Below are 24,574 nucleotides of genomic sequence, written 5' to 3'. Positions count from 1 at the left end.
CTGGGCCCTGAGTTCAAGCCCTAGGACAGGGAAAAAATAAAATAAAACACAGAAATAGCAGAGGGCATTGCAGCACACAAGGTAGAAACCAAATCAACAATATTCTCAAAGAAGGGGCCACTCTCTCCTTGTAGGAAAACCAGGCAGCATTCCCAGTGAAGAGCTAAAGGAAGAGCTGCACAGAATCCTAAAAGCAAACCAGCTCTAAAGTGATACTGCTCAGGATGTTCATGAAGCAGGTGAATCATCATTCTCCTTTCTACCCATTCCAAACTGGTAAGTCCATGGGTAATAGTCCTCATCCTCTGTGGGGGTTTGATGTTCAGAGAACTGTCTGTCCATAGTAAGTGAGGAGATGGCTGAGATCCCTGGAATGTGTCCTCTGACTTTGGTTGCCTCCTTCTTTCTCCCTTTACAGAAGATTGTCCAGCCTAGGAACATATCTGGGTGAGTAGAGATGGACTCATGTAAAACCCCTGATGTCTTCATTAGCTCTTCTGTGCCCAGGGCCTGAGTAATCGTCCAGACACAAATATTCCCATCTGAAGAGTGGTAGACACTTCAGTTGGTGTCACATAGAGTTTTAATATAAATCACTGAAAAGATGACACAGGTCTTGGGTTAATGGTAGTTACTTTAATTATATTTCCTAACATAGTCATTGCCATTAGAAAGCAGGAGCTACCATAGAATAATGGAAGTTGCTACATCCAACAGTTTCATTTTGCTATCAAAAAATAGTAGTTTACTACTATTAATAAACTAGGACTTGACTAAAGAGTAGAAGATACATACAGTGGTAAGGAGGTAGGTAGGTAGGTAGATGAATATATATATATATGTGTATATATATATATATATTTAAATAGCTGCTGAGCCTGAAATAACTAGTCTCAACTCTTGGTCATCTTTCCTATGTCCTTGGGTTAGCTGGGATCAAAATCAACACTTGCATGAGATTTTCCAATTATATGTGCAATGTCATCAGTGTGGTGGAGTTGTTGTCAGACCTCACATGTTTCCTTTGTCTTCTCCGACGACCTTCAGCCAATGGTGTCCTGAGACAGGCCGCACTTGCTTCAGGTGGGTGGGAACAGGTGCCTTCTGGCTCCTGACTGGTTACGTCATTGAGTGTGGACATGCTGACCTGCAGATAGCAAGGAGGTTACTCCGACAATATTACACAACTTTACCACTGTGTCAGCTAAAAGTACACTCTTGGGAAATGTGTTTAATACTGTCATATTCAGAGTCCATTGAATTCGTGGGTGATAGATAAGGGAGGAATAGGCTATGTTTTCTCCAAGTTCATATTGCTATTTTATTTTATTTTTGTTATATTTTACTTGGTTAGTTCTTGTCCTCAAATTCAGGGCCTGGGCACTGAATCCCAGGAACCATTGAAATAGGGACATATTGGGAAGATTCTTGACCTTTGACAGCATTACTGCAGCAAATCAGACTCTCATCACTCTAGGGTTTATCAGGCCCAGATAAGAAAATGAAACCACCATGATTTTCAAGTCAAATTCCAAGCACATAGCTCTGCACATGGCAATGAGTTTTGAAAAGTACAATGCTGACATTGTATGGATGCTCTTTTCCAGAATGTGGCATCTTACTTCTATTACCATCATCTGTTCAGTTCTAAAGCCAGCCTATAGCAGTAGAGGGAATGTGATCAAGCCAACGGACAATGGCAGTTACACAGTTTCTCTCAAACCAGGCTGTGAGGCGTCCCGCAGCATGTAGAAGGAAGGGGATCAGTGATGGTACCCCAGCCTCCTAGTGCACTCGGAATCTACAGATATTGTATGCAGTATTTTAATGGAGCCTCCATGTCTTGAAGATTGGATATAGTTTCTTAATATATCCTCACAGTCTTGAATGTGAAAGTTCTTTCCTTTTGTTGAAGTACTGTAGTTGTTTAGGTGTGTTTGGGGGGAAATACTCATTCAGGTTCTGTGTTTAAAGCCAGCACCATTCTACCATGAAAGCAACAGCACTGATTAGTGGTTCTGGCAACACATGGGATATTAGAGTCTCCCTGACTTTCCTTTCAAGGCTGACTTCAAACCCTGATATTTAGACCTTAGCATGCAGCGTATTTAGGATTACACTCACGAAGCTGGTGTTATTGTGAATTATTGCTTCCAAAAGAATCTACTGTTGTATTAAAGATGAAGTTTTCACCCATTGTATTGGAGTCGCTACTTCTGAGAAGGGCCCACACACACAGTAAATCGTAAGAGTCAGATTGTATGCTCAAAAATCCTTTATTGAATCACACAATTAAGTACTGATGACATAAAACTCAGGAGAAGGGGAGAGAAAGATAGGAAGCCAAGAATCAGGACCAGGATATCCTAAGGAAGAAGGAAACTCGTGGGGAAATGGTAGGATGGTTCATGTTCCCAGAGCTGATTCCATTGTCATGGGGAAGAAGGATGTCAGTCCATTCTTGAACCCCTAATCACCTGAGATAAGAAGCAGAGAGGCATCATGAGCACTCAACACACTCTGGATATCCTCATGGTTGAGGATATCCAGATAGAAGGAGGACACGAGGTACAGATTGCCAAAGGCGACTTGTCAGGATCTAATCTGTGCTATGGCCTTTTTTAAAAGTCTTATATTCCTAGGAATGGACATGGTTTCCATGAACCTAAGTCAGAGATGCCCTGTTCTGGTCATGGGTGATGTGAACTGTGCACTTGGAGTAGATAGAAACCAACATGTACTCAGAAGCTAGCCGTTGATATTTCCATGGCTTCCACACCCAAACCACATGGCCTCCCTCAAGAGAGATTATTCTAAAAGCAGGACTCAATATCCCAGGACAAACAAGACTGAATAAGAGCAGCAGTGGATGAAGGGGCAGGTATATTTCTACTCACATAAACCAGGTGATTACTGGAGACAAGGGTCTGTGAAAAAGAGGAGAGAAGAACAGTGGGGGAGATGTTCCATGTTACAAAGCCCATTCACTAACACTTGCAGAAAAGTAAATTGTATGCAAAGAAAGTATTGAGCAAAGACCTTGACGAGTTATTTCATTTCATGCCTATTGTTTTTTAAATTTTGTCATGGCATAGGAGAACACCCTGGGCCTTACCTGGTTATAGGATCTATTGGAGGGTGGAGAATGGGATGCCCTTCTCCTTGGCGAACTCCTCCAGCTTCTTTACTGGCAATGGAGATGAGCGTTGTACTCTCCCTGTGTATGTGGACAGGAAGTCAGGGAAGTGTGGTGGTGGAATGAGACCAAGATCCCAATGCAACCCCCAAGCTATGCTGGGACGACCCAGCCCACAACTCCATAATTGGCTTTTTTGTGAATTACTTGTGATAAGACTCTTGGACTTCTCTGTCCCGGCTGGCTGTGAATCATGATTCCTTTGGTCTCAATGCCCTAAGTAGCAGGGGTGACACACGTGAGCTACTGGCCTCTAGCTAAGATTTCTTACTTCCTCCATATTCTGGAGTCTCTGTCTTCATTCAGTTCATATTTTCTGTGTTCTTCATGTCTCTCCAAATAAGTGGATGAAATGATGTGACATTTTCCATGACCTCATTGCTCCTTTTATGTGAAATACTTGAAACAAAATTCTAAATATTTTTATCTTTCTATCAGAACAATTGTTCCAATCAGGGCTCCATATTCTACTACCACTCTGAGTATTATTGTAAAACTCTGATGACTGGGTCGAGTGATACATTCTGAGGTTAAGTTATTTTCATGTTGGAGAAAATTATATTTGAAAGGATCCATCCATTCATATTTGTCTATGAGGCAGTGCAGATATATTTTCACCCTCAGAGAACATGGAGGGGAAGAATTGAGTATGCTTCAATCAGATCGAATGATAATTTCCAGTATGGGTTGCTAAGTGACATACTGATTTTCACTCTGTGAATGGCACAGACTTCTGCTTGGGGAGCTGTGGAAATGGAGGGACTAAATGAGGGTTCAACAGAGACAGGTCTCTTGAAAGAGGCAAAGAGAAGAGGCATTTCTAGTCCACAGAGAACCATTTCTGCCAGCTCCATGCTGGCCTAAGGCCTCCTATATGCACAAAACTCAGCCCCAGTCTCACAGTTGGCAGAGGAAACCACAACTCACCTGCTAACAGAATAAGTTCTGTGGTTTGTCCCTTCTCATCCACATTCACGATGTACAACACAGAGAAATCTCGATCTGCCCACAGGATTACATAATAGTTTATACCAGAGTCTTCCAGGGAAGAAGCAATCACATTCAGTCCACTAAAGTTCCTGGTTCTCATTTTCTGTCCCCTGATCTGAATAAAACAATGAGGGGCAGGGGTCGGGGGAGCAAAATGGGGACCAAGACATGAGAAAGGGTATCCATGTTTGTAAATAATGCACCTTCTATCAGGTGAATAAGATGGAATTCTTGTATTAATTACAATCAAAATATATGAAAAAAGATAATACAATGAAACTCACCAAATACTGATAATGGAGGGAGGTTAAGGGAATATAGCAGAGGGTACAAATTTATTCGAAGTACACTAAATATACCTAAGAAATTATCACAATGAAATATAATTCATGCATGCTAATAAAAAATTTTAAAAACTTATGTAAGTAAGAAAAGAATAAAAAATTTCTCCTTTCTGATAGATCCTATAGTAAAGGAACCTTGCTCCTAATTACGGAGAAAGTAGATTTGTTTATCCACCATCATCTCCATCCCAACTCTTGATGTTTTTAGATTTCAGAGCCATATGTGAGAGAACTAAAGCAGGCTATGGAAATCCCCCAACCATGTATTTGCCTGTGGGTTGAGTCGTGATCTCCTTCCACATCACAGTGTACTAACATGGTGCTATGTACAATCCATTCTCGTTTCTCACACCCATAACTCTATATTTACACATTTTCCATTTTCCCTAAAAAATAACAACACACAGCAACAGGAAAGCCCTTATTTCCTACCCATATATTCCGGTCACCTTTTCCAATCTGGCTATGTAGTAGAGGACATCATCAACAAAAATAATCAGCATCATCATTCTTCCTAGCTAGGCGCCAGTGGCTCATGCTTGTAATCCTAGCTATTCAAGAGGCTAAGATCAGAGGATCACAGTTCAAAGGCAGCCCAGGCAGGGAAGCCTATGAGACACTTATGTCCAAGGAATGACCAGAAAAGAAGAAGTGGCCCTGTGTCTTTGAGAAGTCAATAGTTCTGTCTTTTTAACCTGGGGCAGGATGGAGTTTTGCTTACACAATATAAAAGGTGGCAGTCAGGACTTGGTAATTATCAGTAGTCTCAATTTGTCATAAAGGAATCTCAGTGGTCCTCCTTCTTGGATCTTCTCCGGGTTGTCTCTGAGGATGCCCAGGGTGATCCCCTGCCCATTGAGCTAGAGGACAAATGGTGCATTGTAAAAGTCAGTCCCTCTCTTGTCCCTCCTGCCCGAGTTTTCCTCCTCCACCCTGCTCCCCACAAACACCAGTACACACTCCAGCCTGTCCGGGTGCAGCAGAAGAGGCCAGGCCTCCCCTCTCCTGGAAGATTGCCATGACTCAGAGTCATGGGAACACCATGATAGATGGAGATTCAAGTTGTGCCGACACCTTCTCCCCATATGTGTTCTTATGCAGTTGTCTGAGCCTTTGCAGAACATTGGCGATATTTCACCCACAACAGACAGTTGAAGGCTGAGAAGGCATTTTCCTGATGATGAAGGCAAACGAATTCAGGTGCTATTAAAACACCCTAAGATATGGAAGGAAACCAGATGCCCCAATGTATATGAATGGAGTAGAAATAATGGTATTTCTTCACAATGGACTGCTTTCTGCCATCAGAACAAATGACATTGCCCCAGTGAGAATGAGAAGATTTGGAAAAATCATATTAAGTGAAGTAAGCCAGACCCTAAAAAGCATAGGATTCATGGTTTCCCTCATTGTAATGATTAGTATGTACCATGGGTTTTCCTAGCAGAGGTTCGCAGTGGCTCAAAAGCTATATATGTAGGCCCTAAGGATGAGGCTTAGTGAAATAAATTCCAGGACAGGGAAACAAAAGTTAATCTTTGTGTTTGTTGTTTTTAATGTAGTATATGAAATTATGTCTTCTTTCCTTCCATTTTTAATTCCCTTATATTTTATTTCCTGTTGTCACTCTATCTGACTTGGGTACCTGATGTATAGTATATTCATTTATTTATTTATTTGAATGAGGGAAAGTTAGCAACAAGTTGACGAGACAAGATGCAAACAGTGAATCAATGTAACAAAGATATTCACAATTCAATAGGTTGGAAATGAACTTTACAACTTTGGAGAAAAAGGTGGGAATGGGAAACAATTTTCTAGAAGAAATATACTCACCAACATGATAAACGTAACTGTAATTTGCTCTACACATCACCCTGAAAATAAAATAACACACACACACACACACACACACACACACACACACAGCTCACTCACATACACAAGCCTGGGAGAGGAACTTAGCAGCAAAGCCTGTTCACGGTATCTCAGATAGCTGGATCACAGAACCAGCACAGGTCACAAAAACAAGCAGAGTGAGGAGCAGAAGCTTTATGGCGTCTTTGCTGCTAGTGATCCCTATTCTGTGCACACTCAGAGCAGACTGTCAAGAGTGCAGGGAACATGACCATCCTTCCTTTTATGTGATGGCTCCATGGCGTGAGGCACAATGAATCCACTGTCACAGGTGTGAGGGCCTTTTTTCCCCTGAGCCTGTCCTTTACTGACCTGGTCATGGCAGATAATCTAGGGCTGACATCTTGTCTCATTGAGGAGGGATTAGTGTGAAAAGGAAATGAAGTTGAGGTCAGTGAGCTTCCTGATGGCACAGGAAGCAGGAAGGGGGAACACTGGGCCAGAGCCAGGAGTGCTTCTTCCTCTTCTGTTGCAACTCCTGGCAGCAGGTGCTCTTCACATCCATGTCCCTACCATCCACCTCAGTGGGCTGTGTGGCTGTTGCTTCTGGAGTCAAAGATGGTGGCCAATGACTAAACCTACTGAAGTGGTGGTCCTATGGAACAAATCACCACATTCAGGACTTCTGCCACATGGATTTCTATTCAATAAACCATTTTTGGAGAATACAAAATAGCACCTCTTAGATGATATATGCTATATATCTAGTTTAATATATACAACATCATTATATAATATATTACATACTATTATATATCTAATTAATACATTACTAACAAATAACAAATGTATATTAATATAAAATATGTTACGAGGTACATATGTATATGTACATACAGTTAGTATATCTGTGTATCTATGTATCTATGCATCCATCCATTCATCCGTTCATCCACTGATCGGTGTATGTACGTATCTATATACCTATCTTGCATATATATTTTGTTATACATGTTACATTTCTTACATATTATATTATGTAAATAAATATTCATATATATTTCCATTCATTGATATACTCATTCTCTCTCAGACAATCCGATCAGAGTCTGGAGATTATTTCACAGGAGCCATTGCACAAGTATTCCTAATGGAAACAAATCAAAATAATCAAAATAAAAGAAAGTATAAATAATTGCCAATAACACAAAGGCCTGTGCAGGTTTGGAAGAAGTCCCTTTATTTTCATGACTCATTTGTCATACCAGTGAAATGGCTAAGTCCGTAGAAGTAAAGCTAAGGTGAAGATTAGACTTCTCCTTCCTACTTCCTGCTTCCTAATCCTATCAAATTCCATCTAATCTCTGATCATAAAATTATTTTGAATATATTGAAACTGTCAGTGCATTCCCATATTTCCTTTTTTATTTTCTCATTATCAAAAAGTCATTGCACCCCACGAGTTTGTCCTAGTGGTAGAGTGCTTAATTAGCATGCATCAATACCTGGGTTCGATTCCTCAGTACTACATCCAAAGAAAAATACCAGAAGCAGTGCTGAGGCTCAAGTGGTAGAGCTCTAGCCTTGAGAAAGTCCACGGACAGTGCTCAGGCCTTGAGCTCAAGCCAAGGACTGGCAGAAGAAAAAAGTCATTGCATAAACTAGTTGCCAAACCTTTATGCCAACAAATTTGAGAATCTAGATGAAATGGATGAATTCCTAGCCAATATTAACATACCCACACTGAACCAAGAAGAACTAATCCAACTCAACAGGCCTATTTCAAGCTCTGAAATAGAAATGGCAATTAGAGAACTTCCACCTAAGAAAAACCCAGGGCCAGATGGATTCACAGCTGAATTCTATAAGGGCTTCAAAGCAGAGCTCACACCAATACTCCTCAAGCTCTTCAACGAAATTGAAAATGAAGGTTCCTTACCAAACTCATTCTATGAAGCCAGTATAACCCTCATCCCCAAACCAGACAGAGATTCATCAAAGAAAGAGAACTATAGACCTATATCTTTGATGAACATCGATGCAAAACTTCTCAACAAAATACTGGCCAAGCGTCTACAACTCATCAAAAAAAATTATACACTATGATCAAACTGGATTCATCACAGGGAGGCAAAGCTGGTTCAACATACGCAAATCAATTAATATAATTCAACACATCAACAGGAGCAAGGACAAAAATCACATGATTGTCTCAATAGACGCGGAAAAGGCATTTGACAAGATCCAACACCCCTTTATGTTAAAAGCTCTGGAGAAACTAGGAATCCATGGAACATTCCTCAATGTAATAAAGGCTGTGTTTGAGAAACCCACTGCTAGTATTACACTTAATGGTGAAAATCTAAAGCCATTCCCTCTAAAATCAGGAACGAGACAAGGATGCCCACTCTCTCCACTCCTCTTTAACATAGTACTAGAATTCCTAGCCAGTGCAATAAGGCAAGAAGCAAGCATAAAGGGGATCCAAGGAGGGAAAGAGGAAATAAAACTATCCCTCTTTGCAGATGACATGATTCTGTATTTAAAGAATCCTATAGACTCTACTCCCAAGCTCCTTGAGCTGATTCAAAGGTTTGGAAGAGTAGCAGGCTATAAAATCAACCCTCAAAAATCAACTGCTTTCCTTTATGCCAACAGTGAGAGGAACGAGGCAATAATCAGGAAAGAAACTCCTTTCACAATAGCCTCAAAGAAAATAAAGTACCTAGGAATTAGCTTAACTAAGAATGTAAAGGACCTTTTTGACAAATACTTTAAAACCCTGAAAAAGGAAATTAAAGCAGAACTAAGGAAATGGAAAAACCTCCCATGCTCCTGGATTGGAAGAATCAACATTGTGAAAATGACAATCTTGCCAAGAGCTATCTACAAATTCAATGCAATACCCATCAACATCCCAATGTCATTCTTTAAAGAAATAGAAGAGGCAATCCAAAATTACATATGGAATAATAAAAGACCCCGTATAGCAAAAACACTTCTTAGCAGAAAGAACAGCGCTGGAGGAATTTCAATTCCAAACTTTAGACTCTATTACAGAGCTATAATTCTCAAAACACCTTGGTACTGGCACAGGAACAGGCCTGAAGACCAATGGAATAGAACTGAGGACCCAGATATTAAACCACAGACCTATGGACACCTAATCTTTGACAAGGGAGCCCAAAAAAATAGAATGGAAGAAAGACAGCCTCTTCAACAAGTTGTGCTGGCAGAACCTGTTAAGCACCTGCAGAAAACTAAAGCTGGATCCTTCTTTGTCACCTTGCACTAGAATTAACTCCAAATGGATCAAAGACCTGGAGGTAAAAGCTGACACACTGAAAACTCTACAGGAAGGAATAGGAGATACACTAGGCCTCCTTGGCACAGGTCGAAACTTTCTTAATAAGGACCAAGAATCACAACAAATCAGAGAAAGGCTGGATAAGTGGGACTGCATTAAACTGCAGAGCTTTTGTATGGCAAAGGACATAGCTAGTAAACTAATCAGGAAGCTACAGAGTGGGAGAAGATCTTCACCAACCAAACAACGGACAAAGGCCTCATATCTAAAATATATCAACAACTCAAAAAATTGAATCACTCCAAAACTAATCTCCAAAGTAACAACCATCCCATAAAAAATGGGCCAAAGACTTAAAGAGAGTCTTCTCTGAAGAAGAAACAAAAATGGCCTATAGACACATGAAGAAATGCTCAACATCTCTGGTCATGAAAGAAATGCAAATCAAAACAACTCTAAGATTCCACCTCACTCCAGTTAGAATGGCCAAGATCAGGAAAACGAATGACAACAGAGGCTGGAGGGGATGTGGCCAGGAGGGATCACTACTACACTGTTGGTGGGAGTGCAAACTCGTTCAACCACTATGGAAAGCAGTGTGGCAGTGCCTCAAAAGGCTAAACATAGAACTCCCCTATGACCCAGCAATTCCACTACTTGGCATTTACCCAACCATCCAGAAACAAGGACATACTAAACCCACTAGAACACCAATGTTCATTGCAGCACTATTCACCATAGCAAAGATATGGAACCAACCTAGACGTCCCTCAGTTGATGAGTGGATCAACAAGTTGTGGTATTTGTACACAATGGAATTCTATGCTGCTGTCAGAAAGAATGACATCGCCCCATTTGTTAGGAAATGGAAAGACTTAGAAAAAATCATATTAAGTGAAGTAAGCCAGACTCAAAGGAACTTAGGCTCAATGGTTTCCCTCATTTTTCATAATCAGTAGAAACCTTGGGCTCTACTAGCAGAGATTTGCAATAGAGAAAAATCTTGATACATAAGGCCATATAATGTGAAGCTAATTGAAAGGACCTCCAGGATATTGAAACAAAAGCCATATAATGAATGATTGTTGTCCTTAATGTACTATGTTGTCTCTCATCTCCTTTGCTGTCCCTTGGTTATCTCATATTGGTATAGTATCTCACTTTGTTATCTGATATATTGAATTTATTTGTATTTGGATATTTGAAATTTGATAGGGAAGGGGGGAAAACCAAGACGGGTGGGGGGTGTGGGGGGGAGGGAAATGGGTACCAAGACATGTGAAAGGGTATCAATGTATGTGAATTAATGCACCTTCTATCTGGCAAATATCATGTAACCCTTTTACTAATTACAATAAAAAAATTTAAAAAAAACTAAAGTAGTTGCCATGAGCAAAGATGTTTTTGAATGTGATATATTTTGGTCAATATTGACCTTTCCACATTCTTGCCCATCCTCCCCTCCACACCCAGATCTCACTCCTTTTAATTTCTCCAATATACCCTGGATTCCTGTTTGTTATTGTTTTCCATTTAAAGCATATTTCCATGTATTTTATTTCCATGTACACCTTTCATCAGACAAGTCCTTTCAAAAAGGATTCTCCAAAATTCAATAAGATGCAAAAATTACCTTACCTAGTGTTTGCAATCCAAATTCCGTTCTGCATTTTCATGTTAAATCCTCAGTTTCCTCTTCATTTGTGATGTGGACTTTTGCAAAAGTGTTCCTGAAACAAGTGCTCAGAGTATTTCTCCATGACTCTTCCTCATCACAGGCAGAAAGAACACTGTGTTCCTCTGCTCCTTCCTGTGTTGTTATTCTGCAGAATGGATTCCATTTCTATAACAGTTTTTTCTGTTCTTCCTCCTAGTGTGAAAGAAAACAATAGAAAATATCAGTGTTTACGAATGCTCATTATTGCTTTTTCTGTAGTTCTACTTTTGGTATCTATCTGGCAACAAGATGACAATCCATGGTGGAAGGGATTCCACTTCATTGCTTCTTCCCTCCTCTGTCCTCTGTGTGAGTTTCATTCCACCTCTGTCCAGTGGAATCCTTCGAAACAACCTTCTTAGGATGCATATAGATGCTGTCCAATCTTAGATAAGAGGTCTTCTTTAATTGAGGGAAATTGTGAGCTAATCTCTGAGAACATGTTAACCATACTTGGTCTTTGTATCCCATTTAGCTTTCTCAGGAGTATGGGATAGATTGTGTAACACACTAGGTGGTATGCAAGTGATGGAAATAAGGTAGATATGTGGGAGATCTCAAATAGTGTGATTCCTGAGAAAATGCACATTCCATGGCAAGTTTACTAAGAAAAATCAGAAGGTAATAAGTTTCTCAATCTCAGTAAGTTATTAGGATAATACCAGAAACCACAAAGGTAAGTCTGTGGAGGGATCACAGCTTCACAGAAGGTCAGACTCTAATAATTCTAGGCTTTATTACCCACAGGTCATACATCAATATGAGCAGGGTTTTCCTGTCAACCTCCATGTACACAGTTCGCCATAAAGCTTTATCTTTCCCACAATTTCTGGTTTTATTTTCATTTTTTTGGTGTTCTTTCCCAGAATGAGATCATCTACCTGATACCACCATCTTCCATTTAATCCTAAATTGTTACTTGATCGAGTCAAGTAACAATGTCAGTGTTCTTCAGCACACAGAAAGAAGGGGTTCAGAGTTGGTACCTCATGATCTCATATTTCACTTGGAATCTAGAGATATTGGATATGGATATTGCTTCCATGTCTAGAATATTGGATCAAGTTCTTTCTTTCTTTCTTTCTTTCTTTCTTCCTTCCTTCCTTCCTTCCTTCCTTTCTTTCTTTTCTGGGTCATTGAGCTTGAACTCAACCTGGGCCCTTTCCCTGAGCTCTTCATCTCAAGGCTACCACCCCATCCCTGGGTCTGGGTCTGGTCCCTGAACTCTTCAAGTCAAGGCTACTGCCCCTACTCTTGAGCCAGCCATACTTTCCATTTTCTAGACATTAATTGGAGACTAAACTCTCAGGTCTTTTTTGCCCAGGCAGACTTTGAACATTGATCCTCAGATCTCAGCCTCCTGAGTAGCTGGGATTACAGGTATTAGCCATCTCATCGAGCTGTTTCTTTTTCTTTTTTTCCTTTTTCTTTTTTTTGCCAGTCCTGGGCTTGGGCTCAGGGCCTGAGCACTGATCTTGGACTTCATCAAGGCCAGCGCTTTACATCTTGAGCCTCAGCACTACTGCAGCTTTTTTTTTAAGTATGTGGTATCAAGGAATTGAACCCTGGTCTTGGTGCATGCTAGGCAAGCACTCTGCCACTAGGCCAAAATCACGGCCTCTGGATACAGTTTCTCATAGTCTTAGCTTCATAGTCTTGCGGTGAAATTTTCTTTCCTTTTATTGAAATAATGTACATGTTTTTATGTGTTTGGGGGATTTCTCCCTCAGTTTCTGTTTTCAAAGCCAGCACCAATCTACCATGAATATATCAGCATTATTTCCTACTTCTGGTGACTCATGGGAGGTAAGATTCTCCCAGACTTTCTTGCCCTGGCTGAGTTCAAACCCTGATATTTAGACCTTAACATGATTAGTAGCTAAGATTACAGTCAGGAAGCTGTTGTAATTCTGAACTGTTGTTTCCAAAAGTATCACCTGTTGTATTAAAGATGAAGTTTTCACTCATTGTTTAGGAGACCCTACTTATGGGAAGGGCCCATGCATTTACACTTCAAAGTCAGAATTGCATGCTCAGAAATACTTTGTTGAATCACTCAGTTAAGTTAGGATGGTGTAAACTTCAGAAAAATGGGAGAAGAATATAGGAATCTGAGAATTAGGACCATGACTTCCCATGGAAAAGGAAACTTGTGGGAAAAGGAAGGATGGTTCATATTCTCAGAACTGATTCCATTGCCATGGGAAAGAAGGACGTGCATCCTTTTCATGAAGCCCTCACCACCTGCAAGGAGGAGCAGGGAGACATCACATGCACTCAACACACTGTGGGTGTCCTCATAGTATAGACTGCTAATGCATACACACCACAAATAGAGGGCATCAATCATGGATTTCCAGTTGATTTCCCAGGATATGATGTGTGCCATGGAATCCTCCTGGAAGGAAAGTACATGAACCTAGGTTAAAGACATCCTCTGTATGGTCATGGCCGATGTCTACTGTTTAGTGGGAATTACTGCCTACATTTATGAATGATTTCTGGATATCTGCCCACTGGCTAAGAGTTTGTAAATAGCACATTGTCCATGCTCGCAGAAATTCCCTGCAGAACCTACTACAGAAGGCTTCCTGTCCCACAAACTTTGTCCGCATGTCCCCACATGATGGGAAACAATGTGGACACAAAAGTCCGTGGTGAGGGGGGTGCTATTTCCACAACGTCCACACCCACACCACCATGACATCGTGGTTCAAAGGCAGCTGGGGTCAGGAAAATCTGAAGAAAGTCTTATCTCCAAAGAACAATTCAGAAAAACCTTTTTTCATTTTGAAGCTTTTCAAATCTGATGTAAAGAAATACCTCAAACCCAAGGAAACCATTTCTAGATACCCACAGGTAAAGGGAAGGAGAGGAGAAAACATGTGGCTTGCTCCTAAGAGTGAAGAAGCATCTTCAGGTTGCCATCAGGGAGCCAGGCTTTCGAAAAGTTCAGAAAGTAAATGGACATATTTCTTGACATGTCCCTGGATGGACAACTTAGTTGTTTGACCAAGGTTGATTTGAAATTAATAATTCACCACTGTTAGTTTCAAGGTACACGTGGGCAGGAAGAAAAAGGCTTTTAATAACACATTCCTCAATATAGACTAGAAAATAAATAAGCAACAAAAATCATAATAAATAAGCCACAAACAACGTAAAGAAATTAGTAACAAGGAAACAAATTGTCTCCTTCTGCTTTTTGTTTTTGTTTATTGCCAGGCCTGGAGCTAAAATTCAGGACCTGAGCACTGTCCTTGCACATTCTTTCTCTGTCTCTGTCTCTCTGTCTCTGTCTCTCTCTTGAGTCATGGGCTCTATCTCTTTCTCTCCAGCTCTCACTGTCTCTCTGTCTCTGACTCTGTCTCTCTGTCTCTATATCTGTCTCTCTCTATTGTCAGTCGGGGGGCTTGAACTTGGCCTGGGCACCGTCCTTGGACACTTTTTTTGCCCATGTCTAGTGCTCTGCAACATAAGCCACAGCTACTTCTGGCTTCTTCTATGTATATGGTACCAAGGAATCAAAACAAAGGCCTTGTGCCTGCTAGGTAAGCACTCTACCACTAGGGCAACTCCCAAGCCCTGTCCTTGAGCTTTCTCAAGACTAGACTTGTACCACTTGAACCTCAGCACCACTTCCAGCTTTTTCTATGTATGTGGTAACTGAGAAATCAAACTCGGGTTATTGTGAATGCTAGGCAAGCACACTACCACTAGGCCAAACTCTCAGCACTCTGTTTTTATTTTTTCAAGATAATTTTCTCAACTGAGAGAACCTGCCCAGATTTCTTCCCATCCTATACAGTTCTAAAAATTAGGTAGTTATTATTATTGTTCTGGATTTCCTGGAGAAATGCAAACTTAATGGACAAATAATAATCAAGAACAAACAAAACAATCAAGAACTTAGGAAAATGGAGCAGTGAATGAGGGTGTTTGTGTGCTTTTAGGGTCATGAAATATTTTTTTTCTGGAAGAGTGACTCACGAAACAGGATTATATAAGCCGTATATGTTCTTTTTTCCTGAGATCATTGCCTGTAGAAGTGTGGCAGGGTTTGTGCAGGAGATCAGCAATAATAATGAATCAGCTAGGCCCTCAGGAAACTTTGAGTGAATTCTCCAAGGAACGCATACTGACAGAAGTCCTGCTTTTGCTTGATTATCATGGTTGATGGGCTTTTTACCTGGTTAAACCTTTCTTTATCTTATACACAAAACGCCAACGATTTTGAACACATTTCATTTAAGATTGCAGTCTGTTTAAACTAAAGTTACTAGAGAAAAATGGATAGTTGCCCCCACCCCAAATGTAAACGAATAAAAGTTTAAAAATAAGAGGTACCTGGAAACTGAAAAATGTTAAGAATCATAAATCTACGGCCAAGAAAATGGCCTAGTGATAGAGTGCTTGCCTAACCTGCAGAGACCCTGGGTTTGATTCCACAGTACCATACATACAGAAAAATCCAGAAGTGATGCTGTAGCTCAAGTGGTAGCGTGCCAGTTTTGAGAAAGCTTGAGAACAGTGCCCAGGTCCTGAGTGCAAGGCCCAGGACTAGTAAAAAAAAATAATGTTTTAAAAATCACCATCCTAGCTAGGCACAGTTGCTCATACCTATAGTGCTAGCTACTCAAGAGGCTGAGATCTGACAATCACTGTTCAAAGCCAGCCCGGGCACTAAAGACCATGAGACGCATCTCAAATTAACCAGTAGAAAACCAGAAATGCTGTGGCTCCAGTGGTAGGGCTGTATCCTTGAGCTGAAGAGCTCTTGGACAGGGCCCAGGCCCAGAGTTCAATCCCAATAACTGACCAAAAAAAAGAGAGAAAAATCTTAAATCTACCAATAAAACGTAAAGTTAAAAACATCCAAAAAAACAAGTGAGACAAAGAGCCGGGAGTGTGGCTCACTGGTGTAGTGCTTACATAGCATTTAGAAAGTCCTGTTTCCTGGATACCACAAACATAAAAAAATGCTAGTAGTGGTGCTGTGGTTCAAGTGGGAGAGCACTAGTCTTAAGGAAGCTCAAGGACAATATGCAGAATGTGATTTCAAGTGCCAGCACTGGCAAAAATTAATTTTTTTGGTTTTTCTGCCAGTCGTGGTGCTTGTCGTCAGGGCCTGAGCACTGTCCTTGGACTTTTCTCAAGACTAGAGCTCTATCACATGAGGCAAAGCACCACTTCCAGCTTTTTTCTATGTACATGGTACTGAGGACTCAAACCCAGGTCTTCATGCATGCTAGGCAAGCCTAACACTAGGACAAACACCGGGCCCAAAAAATTAATAAAATCTTAAAAAAATAATTACCTGAGACAAAGAGGTAGACTTCAATTGTAGGTCTTTCTGTTTTTTGTTTTTTTCTAATAGTATTTGTGGTCATGTCTGTTACTTGCAAAAAGTACACTGATGTATCTTTACAACACAGAATGGTGCTGGCTTGTATTTATCCCATTTTCAAATGGATTTTTTAAATAAAATATTTCTTACAAAAGACACTAAAGACATTAAATGTAAATTAGATATAATGACCACCGTGGAGCATTTACCCTCTCCCCAGTATGGATAACTGATAAAGAGCAATCATTCACTCCACTAAACTTTCTCTCAATTCTCATCTGATTAATGATGTAGAAGTTCACAGGGCGTGCAAAAGCCAAGCAGGATATTTGTGAGTAAAGTCAAATAAAGCTAGGTGCTAGCCAAGCAGGATATTTGCGAGGAAAGTCAAACAAACCCAGGTGCAGGGAATCCATTGGTTGGCTTCTGAACAGTGCTCACAGAGCCATGTCTTGAAAAGAGGAATGGAGAGAAATTTTCCCATCACAGCTGCTCTGAGCTTCTAAAGGAGGACTACTGCCTGGAGCAGGATGAAGGCTCTCTTGATCGCACTTTTCTGTGGCCTGACTTATGCCCAATATGAAGGTTTCCAACCTGAACAGGTACCATGGATGCAATCATCTGTAAATTATCTGTCTGTCTCTCACTCCATCTTTACTTTATATGCATACGTCAGAGGTTATGAACCCACAAGTCCCTTGCTAAAACGATCTTCTGTACTCATGTCATTCTATGGACATGGGACAATAAATATTCGAAGGTGTCAGAGCAGGAGGGGAGGAAGATGTGGGATTGGCAGGATCTTTGATGAAGTAGAGATTGTTTTCTGATTGTTTTTGGAAGTTGGCGGTGACCTTATGTGTTCATTTTATGTATGTATGTATGTATGTATGTATGCATAAATGCATATAATTAGTCTGTCTGCCTACCTAACCACCTACACAAAACTTGATTATATTTATTTTGCCAGTTTCGGGGCTTGAATTGAGGACCTGAGCAATATCCTTGACCTTTAATCAAGGCTAGAACTCTATCACTTTAGCAACACAACCACTTCCAGGTTTTTCTGTGAGAGTGATACTGAGGAATGAAGCTCAGGTCTTCTTTTATGCTAGGGACACATTATACCAAGAGGCCACACGCCAGTCCATATCCACCCACTATTTACCTACTTACCTACCTATTTTCTATCTATCACTCTGCCTATGTACCTACAGCTATATATCTATCTATCTTCCTATCTATCCGAGATCTGTCAGTCCATTTTCTAGCTACCTATCTACTATCTGTCCATATACCTACCCACTCTATATCTATATACAAATCTATCTATCTATCTATCTTTCTATCTACTTATCAATCTGTATGTCTGTTTACTTGCTGGTCTGTGTGACAGCATGCCTGCCTGCCTGCCTGCCTGCCTGCCTGCCTGCCTGCCTGCCTTTGTATGTATGTATGTATGGATGGATGGATGTGTGTATGGATGGATGGATATATATGTGTGTATAAACCTATGTACATATGTCCATACATATATACGTACTTATGTATGTATGTATTATATATGTATCTATCCGTCTATCTATATATCTATCTATCTATCCATCTTCATCTATCTATCTGTCCATCCAGGTAACATTTTGCCAATCCTAGAGCTTGGGGCCCAGATATTGGCCCTAAGCCTCTTTGTTCTTGAGGCAAGTATTCTACAGTTTAGTCTGAGCTCCACTCCTGGCTTTCTTTGTGAGTAGATTATTGGAAATAGGAGTCTCACAGGGGCTTGCAAGGGACTGGCTTTGAACTCCAAACATCAATACTCAGGCTCCCGAATACCTAGGATGGCAGGCAGGAGCCATCTGTGATCAGCTTGGTCTTGGCCCTCAGTGTGAGGATCAGGTGGTGATCACGCAGAGACAAGAGATGTGGATTCCCAAGTGACACAGGGTCTAGGCAGCCACACATGTTGTGGGTGGGGGAGGTTGAGGCGTCATCTTCTCACCTTCCCAATGGCATCTTTCTATTGCAGTCAGGGGCTTGGCTTACCTATGTCCTCGCATCAAACAACTCAGAGTTAATCAAAGAAGGTGGAATACTGAGAGTCTTTTACCGTAACATGAGCTGCGAGGGATTGTGTGATGAGTTAAGCCTCAGATTCTACGTCAAGTGAGTAACACTGCTTACACACATCTGCGTCTTCTAAATTTTCATTTTCATAGTGCACAGAGATGGTTAAATTTCAGAATGTAAGTCACTGGGGTTCATCGTTGTGTATGGGCTTTGAACTGATGTCATAAATCACGGAACCCCTAGGTGAAAATCACACATGGTGGGTAAAAAACCTCCAGTAGTTTAGCAGCCAGGAGTGAATCCCAGTCGTTCCTCATAGATATGCTAACTCAGAATGGTGGCTTCTGTCTGTAACGCAATCAATTAGGAAGACTTAGGATAGCAGTGCAAAGTCAGCCGAGGCAGAAAAGTCACTGATACTTTCGCTGGGCATTGTCCCTGAGCCTCCTTGTACTCAGAGTTGGCAATCTACCACTTGAGTCACAGCACCACATCTGTATTATCTGTGTATGATATTGAGGAATCAAACCCAGAGCTTACTGCATGCTAGTTAAGCACTCTGCAATAGGACATGCTACTGACCCCTGACAGACTACTTTGCTGTTGTGAATGGTTGTTAGGCTTCAACTCAGGGCCTGGGTGCTGGACCTGAGCTTTTACTTTCAAGGCTAGTGTTCTGTCTGTTTGAGCCATCGTGCTTCACTGCAGATAAGAGTCTCAGTGACTTTCCTGTCCGGGAATGGTTTTGACCCTACTATAATCAGACCTCAACTTTGTAAGAATCTAGAATGACTGGTGTGAGCCACTCACATCTGACAGATACATTTTAACACAAAGCAACCAGTCATTAATCAACAAGGAATGACAACCTTCATCACACAAAATAATCCTACATAATTGCCCAGTGTAGAAACTTCATATACTACAAGCAAAGCAGCAAATGTATAGAGCACCAGTGGCTCATGCCTGTCATCTTAGCTATACAGGAGGCACAGATGACCATGGTTCAAAGCCAGCCAGGACAGGAACGTCCATGACAACCTTATCTCCAATAATCCACCAGAAAACTGGAAGTAAAGCTGTGGCTCAATTGTTAGAGCATCAAAGAGGAGAATCTTCTCACCTGCATTGTAGCATTTGGAGTTCTCAAATATAGATAAGGTGTGGGTATCGGTGGATCAGAACACAAAATTGGTCCACAGAGTGTGTCTTCTTGTGATTTTCTTTCTCAGGCAGGAGGACGAGTGCCTGGAATACATATTGGTGGCAGAAAGAATAGGAGAATCTGTCTACAAAGCAGATTGTGAGTAGCCAGGGAATGGTGGAAGGTTCGCAGCAGAATCCAGAACACCCAGTCCTTGCTAACACATAGCCTAATTGTCCAGATCAAAGGGTTGAATTTTGAAATAATTTGTGTTCAGGATCACTTAGAGAACTCAGAAATGAAGCTGAATCCTTCATATACATATTCATTGATTTTGCTTTCAAATCTGCCATGTTTCAATCTGCAATGAAGACACAATTCTCCAGATCTTTCCACTTTCCCAGAGTCCCAACACTGAGCACCTTGGAAAACAGATTGCACTCGGTCGAAACATAATTCTTTGACAGTGATTGACATTGGGTGATTTGAAATGGATGCCAGAAATGATGGAGTGAAAATGGACTGAAAAGTCCAGGAATTTCTTCAGGGCAGGTGTTTTTCTGGCAGCCAATGTCCTTCCCACTTCAGAGATACAAAAGTATGCATTACATTATTAGCATGCCCTAAGACACATATGCCAAATAAGCATTAAATCAGTTATAGAGATAGCACCAATATTCTACCCGAAATGTAACATAATTAACTGCTAGTCATGCTGACTAGATAACAGCGAATTATCTCAATAGGAAGAAGAATGAGGTAGCAGGAGACTGGATTATTGTTATTCTGCAGTGTATCCTTATTTTAGATACATATAATATATACGTACCTATACACACATATATATTATGTATAAGTTTAAACATATGTCTATGTATGTTTGTAGTGTGTATTATTATACATATGCATATAGGTCTATATGCATACACGTACAAACATCTGTATATATGCATGTTTACACACACAGTATATACATGAGCATATGAATCGTGCATACACACAAGCACAAATACACATACATATATTTCACATGTGTGTTTCCATGCATGCATCTCAGTGTGTCTACATACACTTGTATATGATTCCATATGCATGAATGTGTATATGAAACTTACATGCAGGTCAAGGAAGGATAAACCATTTGATTGTAAAAATTCTGAATTGTTCAAAAAATTTATTGTAGGAGTAATGTATAGAGGGTTTACAATTATATTTGGCAGATAGTAGGTGCATTACTTCTCACACATTGAAAGCCCTTTTCATGTTTTTGCCCCAATTTCCTCCTCCCATCCCCTCCCAATCATCTTCTCCTCCCCCAACTATTTCCTATTTTAAATAAATAAATAAATGTGTACACATTATACCAGGTATCAAATTAGATGCAGTAAAACAAGAAATTAACCAAAGGACAACAGAAAAGAAGAGGATACATTAAAAACAATAATTACACAAGATAAAGCTCTTGTTTCCATATTCTAGAGTTCCTTTCATTGAGTCTCATCCTATATGACCCTATGTACCTAGATTTTGAGCTATTGGAATCCACTGCTAGGAGAGTCCTAGGTGTGTACTAATTATTACAAATGAGGGAAACCATTGAGCCTATGTTCTTTGGGTCTGGATTACTTCACTTAATGTGATTTTTTCCAAATGTTTCCATTTCCTTAAAAATGGGGCAATGCCATTCTTTTTGATGGTGGCATAAATTTCCATTGTGTATAAGTACCACATCTTCTTGATCTAATCATCTACTAAAGGGCAACTGGATTGGTTCCATATCTTCTCTATGGGAAATAGAGCTGCAATGAGCATTATTGTACCAGTGGCTTTAGTATGTCCTTCTTTCTGGACGTTTGGGTAAATGCCAAGGAATGGAATTGCTGGGTCACAAGGCAGCTCTGTGTTTAGTCTTTAGAGGAATAGTCATAGTGCTTTCCAGATGATTGAACAAGTTCACACTCCCACCTACAATGTAGCAGTGGTCCCTCCTGACCACAACCCCATGAGTACCTGTTGTTATTTCTGCTAATGACTATTCTAACTGAGGTGAGGTGGAATCTCAAGGTTGTTTTGATTTGCATTTCTTTTATTGCCAGAGATGTGGATCATTTCTTCATGTATCTTTAGGCCTCCTTATTGCTTCTTCAGAGAAGTTGCTCTTTACATATTTGGCCCATCTTTTAATAGGATGATTGTTTCTTTAAAAAATTTGTTTTGGAGAGATTCAATTTGTTGAGCTGTAGAAGAAGATCTTCTCCCACTCTGTGAGCTTTCTATTTAACATGCTAGCAATGACCTTTGCCATAAAGGAGCTCTATACTTTAAAGCAGTCTCATTGTTCTAAATTTTCCTTAATATGTTGTGTTTCTGCATCTTTTCATTTTTGCCAGTCCTGGAGATTGAACTCCGCGCTTAGGCACTGTTCGTCCCCATTTATTTAATTAAGGAATTTATTTGGCCTGCACAGGGGCCTGATCCTGGGGCATGGGCACTTTCTCTCAGCATGCATTCACTTATTTATTTATTTATTTATTTCATGGGCTTGAACTCAGGTCCTGGGCACTATCCCTGCTCCTCTTTGTGTTCCTTGCTTAGAGCTCAACCACAGCACAATTTCCAGCATATAGTCTGTATGTGGTACTGAGGAATGGAAGCCAGGGATTCATTTATGTTAGGCAAACACTCTACCACTAGGCCATGCTCTGGGCCAAAAAATTGAATTTTTTTTAAAAAATACAGAATATTGGAATGTCATCAGCAACATTCTCCTCTAGAATGTCCAGTGTGTCCTTAGAACCTTCCATTTGTTAAGCTATGAGGATTCAAGAGGAGGCAGGGGTCTCTTTCACCCACTGAATAAAAAAGCCTGCCAATAAACACAACCAGCAATCAATTACACTGAATCTTGAAATATTTCTCTTTCATTGGCAGTTGGAGGAGATAATTATTTCTATATCATTAGAAATACTGGTGATTTCCTGGTGTTTAAAAATGACAATCTGGAGGAGGACAGAGATGTCACAAAGATGATTGTGGTGCTAGGTAAGTTCAGGCACTCCTGTCTTTAGAGACAAGCAAGGTTCATGCCACCTCCTCGTATATCACACAGCTGTGGAAAGTGTGTTCATTTGCTTATGTGTGTTCATGGTGGGCACCATCCATCTTACTGGGATGACAGGGGAGGATATTGAGGGTGATCCTGGGGCTCACACCTGTCATCCCAGCTTCTCAGGAAGGTGATATGTGAGGATCACAGTTCAAAGGCAGCTGGGGCAGGGAAGTCTGTGAGACACTTCTGTCCAATAAACTTCCAGGACACTGAAAGTGCATTTGAGGCTCACAGTGGTGAAGAACCTTGGGTGCAATGTGGTCAAAGACAGCACCTAGGCCCTGAGTTCAAGCCCTAGGACAGGAAAGGAAAAAATGAAATACAGAAAGAGCAGAGGGCATTGAAGCATGTGACCTTGGAACCAAAACAACAATTTTCTCACAGAAGGGGCCACTGTCTCCTTGCAGGAAAACCAGGCAGCATTCCCACTGAAGAGCAAAAGGAAGAGCTGCTCAGGATCCTGGAAGCAAACCAGCTCTCAGGAGATAATGTTCAGTATGTCCTGGAAGAAGGTGAGTCACCATCCTCCTTTCTACCCACTGCATACTGGGAAGGCCATGGATAATATTCCTTATCCTCTGTGGGGGTTTGATGCTCAGGGGACTGTCTGACCTTAGGAACTGAGGAGATAGCTGAGACCCCAGATAGTGACCTCTGACTTTGGTTACTTCTTTCTTTCTCTCTTTTCAGATGATTGTCCAGCCTAAGGACATATCTGGGTGAGTAGAGATGGACACATGTAAAGCCCCTGATGTCTTAGTGAGCTCTTCTCTGCCCAAAGTCTGAGTAATCATCCTGACACAAATATTCCCATTTGAAGCATGGCAGACACTTCAGTTTGTGTCACATAGAGTTTTAATAGAAATCACTGAAAAGATGACACAGGTCTTGGATTAATGGTAGTTACTTTAATGATATTTCCTAACATAGTCATTGCTATGATAAAGTAGAAGCTACCATGGGATAATGGAAGAATCTCCATTCAACAGTTTTAATTTGCTATCAAAAAATAGTAGTTTACTACTACTATTAATAAACTAGGATTTGACTAAAGAGTAGAAGATATAGAGGTTGGTATGGAGACAGGTAGAAAGAGAGAAGAATAGATATATAGATATTTATATTGTTGCTAAGGCTGATACAACGTGTCTCCAACTCTTGGCGATCTTTCCTCTGTCCCTGGGTTAGCTGGGATCCCAATCAACGCATGCACGAGAGTTTCCAATTATATGTACACTATCATCAGTGTGGTGGAGTTGGTGTCAGATCTCACATGTTTCCTTTGTCTTCTCTGACAAACTCGCAGATGCTGTGGACATTTTGAGGACAAGAGACACCATTTTCTCCCACGGTATCAGGATCATCTCACCAATGACAATGTGACCTCATCTCTCAAATCTGTGTTTCTTCTTTATGTAAACTCACAGTTGTCACTTGCCTTCTTTATCTCTTCTTCCCTGGATTCTTTCTTCTGATCATAATAGACCACAGAATGA

At 40.6% G+C, this 24,574-nt stretch overlaps 1 long non-coding RNA gene across 1 annotated transcript; it reads left to right on the top strand.

The window, feature by feature from the left end:
* Positions 1-22,850: 22,850 nt before the first annotated feature.
* LOC150064852 (uncharacterized) lies at positions 22,851-23,801 on the top strand. The gene is made up of 3 exons (XR_016534718.1): positions 22,851-23,011; positions 23,486-23,590; positions 23,769-23,801. It is a non-coding gene; the product is annotated as an uncharacterized LOC150064852 (long non-coding RNA).
* Positions 23,802-24,574: the final 773 nt, after the last annotated feature.

This window comes from Megascapheus bottae, chromosome 3, assembly GCF_031878675.1.
Source record: "Megascapheus bottae isolate mThoBot1 chromosome 3, mThoBot2.hap1, whole genome shotgun sequence".
Classification (NCBI taxonomy): Eukaryota; Metazoa; Chordata; class Mammalia; order Rodentia; family Geomyidae; genus Megascapheus; species Megascapheus bottae.
This window is presented reverse-complemented; position numbering and strand designations above follow the sequence as displayed.